Here is a 6,028-nt window from a genome sequence, read left to right as displayed (position 1 = left end):
CTGGAGAAAGTCATTTCTCAACAAATATGTCTTGATGATTATGATGATGACAAAAATTTAAAAAATATATTGATATGGTACCTTGATTATTCCCAGAAGACTTTTGATATGCATAGTATATGCCTTTGATATATATGATAAAGGAACTATGTGGAGCTTTGCTATGAAGGAACAGAATGCAACAGATTTCCTCATGTCCCAGTGGAAATATGAAGATAACACTGAGAATAAGGATCTCCTAGTTCAAATCGTGTACTTAAAATGGGCCAGTTCTAGGCAAATGTTTCCTACTTTCCTAGCCTTTAGATGCTTTGCTCCTGATTCTTTCACTCTATGATCCTGCTACAATGGCCTAATTGTAGTTCCTCAAAGAGGACACACCATTTCCCAGCTCTATGACTCTGTATAGATTGTTTCACATACCCACAGTACTCTGCCTCCTCACCTCCACCTTTTGGTTTTTCTGGATTCCTTTAAGACTCAAGTCTCATTTTCCCCAGGAGGAGGCTTTCCTTGGTACTCTTAGTAGCTAATCCCTTTCTCTATCAGGTTACCTTCTATATACTCTGTATATTATCCTGTATGTAGCCAGTCTTTACCCCTTTACAGATTGTTTCTATTCCTTAGAATGTAGGCTCCTGGGATCCAGGGACTATTCTTTTTAATCTTTTTTGTTATCCCCAGAGCTCAGCATATTACAAAGTACTTAATACATATCTTCTGCCTTCTTTCTTCCCATTCTCTTATGTCTTAAGGCCTTCTGCCTTTGGTCAGAATCCTCAAGAGAATATGGTCAATGCTCACTCAGGCTCTCCAAATATAAAAAGTCTGAAGGGATGTCAAAAGTGATCTAGTCCAATTTATACTTGGCCAGCAATCTCCCAAAATAATCCTAACCCCAAGCAATCATCCAGTCTTTATGTGAAGATTTTTAGTGATGAAGAATCCATTAACTTCATAGCATTTCATTCTAGTTTTGGAAAGCAGCTGTTAAGTAGGGTTTATTTGTTTTTTTTTAATGGAGTTGGAATCTGTTCCAAAATTTTCTCCAAAATCTTTCTTCTGAGGCAAAGAATAAATCTAATCCATCTTCCATATACTTTAACACTAGAAGACTAGAAGCCATCTCTTTAAATTTTCTCCAAGTCAAAGATATATAGCTCTTTCGATTGACAGCATGGTCTTTAGTCGACTAACATGGTAGTTATTTTCCTTTGTATACATGCTAAGCTTCCTAAATTTGAGACCTGGAATTGAACAGCACTTTAGATGTATTGTAGGGCTTAGGGCAGAAAATGGCAAGACTATCATTTTCCTTGGCTATGATTCTAATAATGTATCCCATGACTGTTTAGTTTTTATTTCTTTTTCTAATATGTCACAATACTCACACTATTGAGTCATCATGTGAGAACATAGAATTATATGACTTTATATTTGGGGAAGACTATTTAAAGACTGTCATGGTCCATGATGACAGGTTTGATCTGTGTATTGACTTGTTACCCCCTTTTATAGCTAAAGAGTGCAATACTATCTAGCCATCTCTGAAGATGATAAGAAGAATACAGCATAACATGCTTCCAGGAGCCTGGTCTTCAGAGCCTTGATTTTTCGAATGTGGTTGGGATTATTCATTGAAATTCATTTGCTGCTGGAGGTGGAAGGAATTTGAGAGATCATTTACTCTTTGTGATGACAACTTGGTTTCCTAGAACACTCATCTGAACTTGCCTTTTATAGTTACTAGCTCCACTGCCATATCACCGTCATTTTCCCTTCCCCATATTTAAATTTTCTTCTGTCTTCCAATCTGATATTCAGCTAGAATGAGAAACTATAATTCATTCTAATAGGAGAGGACCTTCAAGGCCCTTGCTCCTGCCCCAGGTCACGCATACATACATTTAGAAAGAATTACATTGATTTCTTTTTCTTTTATATTGCCCTAATTTTGGGATCATTCTATCCCTTTCCCCAACTAGCCATTATTTGAGACAAAGAATAAAAATATATAAGAAAAAAATCTCAGCAAAATTAATCTACACATTAACTAAGTCTAAAGTATCCACATTAACTAAGTCTAAAGTATCTATGAGGTTCTATAGCTATACTCTCCCACCTCTACAAAGAGATGTAAGTGCATTTTCATTCAGTTGTTTTTTTTTTACTGATTCTATCTCAATAAAATCCAGTCTTAGACACTTGCTAGCTGTGTGACCCTGGGAAAATCACTTCATCTCTATCTTCTTTGTATTTTCAACTTAAAATGGGGTTATAATAGCTCCCACCTCATAGAATCATGAAGATCCAATTCGTTTTTTGGGAGGGGGAAGGGGTAGGGAATAGAGGTTACAGGATACATTTATTTTCACTTGATCACAGATGTTAAACACCACTTGCACCCCCTTTTGCGGGGATTGTAAATTACAAGAAACCTTTTCCCCAATCCTATGCACAAAGGGCACAAGAGTTCTCCCTTTGTCCAATCCTTCCCACCTCACTGATCCCTAGAAAACAGCTAAGAAAGGCTAACTAATAGACGTGGGGGTGGGTGGGTGTAAAGGGAGTAAGGCCCTAGTCTGGGGTGCCTGGGAAATGAGGGGCATGGGCACGGAGAGAAAAGAAAGCACCAGGAGCTAAGAGAAAGCAAGTGAGGAGGTAAGAGGGCAATATTTATAAAAAATGCTTTTCATTTCGTTCCTTAAGATTTTAGTACGGAATGTGGTGGTAAATTCCCACGATACAGCCCTGATTCCTACCCTCTCCAACAAGCTCCCATAACACAGCTTTGGTTTTTCAGGCAAAACAAAATAAACAATTTAAAAAAATAGCCTTCATAAGCCCCGAGGGCAACTGAGACAAATCTCCGATTGACGATTCCCCTCCCCCCAACCAAAAACTTCCAACAGTGGTTTCACAGACCTCTTCGAGATAAGACTGCTTCTTCCGTCGTTGCCCAGGTTGTATGTACTCCCAGGCTCATGGAAACAGGTGGATGGGGATGGGGGGAGGGGGAGACACACACCATTTCCGTTTCCTTTTTTGTCTTTTCCTTTAAATAAAAGAGGTTGGGGGAGGGGAGGAAGATTACAGGAAGGGTGTGCGGAGAAACCCCTAAATATGTGTGAACTCCCAGAGGCAGGCGCTGAGCAGAGTCCCAAAGAGGTGAAAAAGGTGAGAGGAGGGTCAAGGCAGTGCCTGCAGCATCCAGTTCCTTAGGAGTTTCTGTCGACCCAACTCATAGTCTTCCTCATCCACATTCACCAACAGCTTGATAGCCTCGTGACCCACCGCCTGTTTAAGTGAGTCTGTGATGAAGACGCCTTTGAGCGCCTCCAAGAGGGAGCCATTGATGTAGTCGCGCCAGAAGGCATCCAGGTAGGTGAGCTCGGAGAATTTGATGTCACAGATGATGGAACCCAGGTCCCGGGATTTGAGGATAGTGTTGGCCTGGTTGAAGCGCTCAAACTGGCATTCCAATGGGTCCTGCTTGTTCGAGAAGACATTGCCATGCAGAGCCGTCTCATGCTGGCAGTACTCAGCCCTCACCCGAAGCCGGATGTCACAGGTCTGTTTGTCCTTGGGGTCCGCTGTCACTGATTTCCGGCGCTTACGCTGACCAGCAAGTGGGGTTCTCCCTCGAGCTGGCCGTTTGCTGCACATCCGTGGGCTGGAAGCCAGGCAGCGCACCGTAGAATAGTAGGGAAGCGCTGATTTTGGATTTGGGGAGGTTTTGTCTCTTGGGGGAGGCGGGAGGTGGGGCGGGTAGGGTCACTTAGAGTAAGATCCTCCAGCTATTTCTCTACAACGTCTGGGTTTACCGCTTTCCTCCGCTGAAGTGAGACATCAGGAGTCGGGTCACGTCGAGTAATGAATGATGTGTGGCAGCCGTAGCACTTAGCCAAAGTAACTCTCATAACAACCAGCCTGGTGCTCCAGCAGGAAGTCACGTCCACTTTGGCAGGGGCCGTCCTCATGGTCATCAATTACATCAACAAAAGGAAGGAGAGGGCACGTACATCAGTGTGTCCAGTGGGTGTCCACAATGTCAAAAGTGCTACGTGGTCTTTAGAGCTCACACTCCTGCTTTCCTTGGTCCTCTGGTCACAGAATTGCCTTCTGGGTCTGCCCCTTTGCTACAGTATCCATTGTACCACGGTGGAGCCATTACCGCTTCTTTCCTGGCCAGACTGCTAGGTGGCTCAGTGGTTAAAGAGGTAGATCTAGGGGCAGGAGGTCTTGGTTCAAATGTAACCTCAGACATTTCATAGCTTTATGACCCTAGGCAAGTCACTTAACCCCCATTGCCTAGCCCTTACTGCTCTTCTGCCATAGAACCAATAAGCAGTATTGGTTCTTAGAGAGAAGGTAAAGGTTTAAAAAAAGAAAAAGAAATGAAGGAAAGGCATGGAGCCAGGTAGACCTGAGTTCAAATCCTTTCACTGAGACATACTAGCTAAGTGACCATAAGCAAGTCACCTAAACTTCTTAATGCACCAAGCAAATCACTGAGACTATAAATTGTGGAAGAGTGGTCAGTCTGCTTATCTGGAGAGAAGTCTTTACTAAGAGCTCCCTTCACCGATAAAATCATGCCTAACCCCCCCCCCCAAAAAAAAAACCTTTCTCCCCACAATCTAGCTTTTAGCATAATGTCAAAGATTCTGGAACCTTAGAAAAAACACATTGTGAATATCTATCCAATAGTGTTTTTTTTTTGAAGGTGAAAGCCTCATTGTGAAACTTTTCTTATAGTGGAACTGGATATTAAAGCATTTGTATTTTAATAACCCGTGTGGAAAATTAAATTTTGACAGACCAATCTATATCAATTTAGATTTCTCCTAAATTTAACATATTGAAATAAAAAACTATTTTAAAAAATCAACAACCTGATACCAGGAGACTTTGCTAACAGTCAGTTTTTACACACAATGTTTTCCTTTATCTACCAATAATGAATGAAATTCTTACATAATATAGGATAACTTGAAAGAGGCATAGGGAAAAGTTTCCATGCTATGTTGTCCAGAGCCAGAAACTTGAGATAATGATATTGAAGGAAATATGTCAGAATATCCTGACTGCTTTGTACTTACTGAACTGTGATGAGTGAACAATTGTTTTAAGCAATATGGCTGCCATTGAACTGCGTTCCTTTAACATTACATGATTCATAAAAATTGGATTGAAAATTCCCTAGTGCCTTAATCTCAGACTGAAATGGCTTCAGGCTGGAGTCTTCTGTTTTGAAGTTGTAATCTCCAATTATGGTAAATGGGTCTAGAACTAGGTGTCTCTCTTGAGAATTGTGGTAGTGGGTTTTCTTCCCCTCTGGCAACTGAATTTTAGAACTTTTGTTAAACTTATGGACACCTTTCAAATACAACAGTTGAAATCAATCAGGATATTTACTGATCAGCTTGCTTTTGTTATTTATTTATTCACATGTAATTTTAGGTTGCTATAATAAGTATGGCAATTATCCATAGAAAAGTCAAATAAAAATGCTGTCTCTCTCTGTGTGCATGTATGCATATTCTTTCAACTTAAAGAACAGGAGTGTAATATTTTATAAAACTGAAGGATAAGAATATAAAACCACAGTCTTAGTGTAGACCATATTATAATACCATTTTATCTTATTCCTTCAATATCTAACAATATCATTTATATCATAAAGTCAAGAATGAATGTGATATTTGTGTTCTGTATTAGTTATAAATGACATGTTATATAAATTTTTACTAGATTCATCTAATGATTATTCTTTAAAAACAACCCATGAAAATTAACTTGGTAAAGGCAGGCTTTTTACTCACTTCTGACAAGAACTGATTAGCTATATGATGTAGAGTAGTGAGCTTGAATTAAGGGATATTCAAATTCAAATTTTGTCTCCTTCACTTCCAAGGCTTGTAACTCTTAGTGAGATAATTTGCTTTTTTGTATGTAGGAAACTTCCTTGTACTATCTACTAAGTCTTATAGGTTGTGATTTTATGATCCTTCATGGTAGTTCCCAC

At 40.0% G+C, this 6,028-nt stretch overlaps 1 pseudogene; it reads right to left on the bottom strand.

Annotated features, from left to right (window-relative positions):
* Positions 1-3,036: 3,036 nt before the first annotated feature.
* Positions 3,037-3,999, bottom strand: LOC100033286 (death effector domain-containing protein-like; annotated as a pseudogene).
* Positions 4,000-6,028: the final 2,029 nt, after the last annotated feature.

Source organism: Monodelphis domestica, chromosome 1, assembly GCF_027887165.1.
Source record: "Monodelphis domestica isolate mMonDom1 chromosome 1, mMonDom1.pri, whole genome shotgun sequence".
NCBI lineage: Eukaryota > Metazoa > Chordata > Mammalia > Didelphimorphia > Didelphidae > Monodelphis > Monodelphis domestica.
Note: the sequence above shows the minus strand (reverse complement) of the source record. Positions and strands in the feature narration are given on the sequence as shown.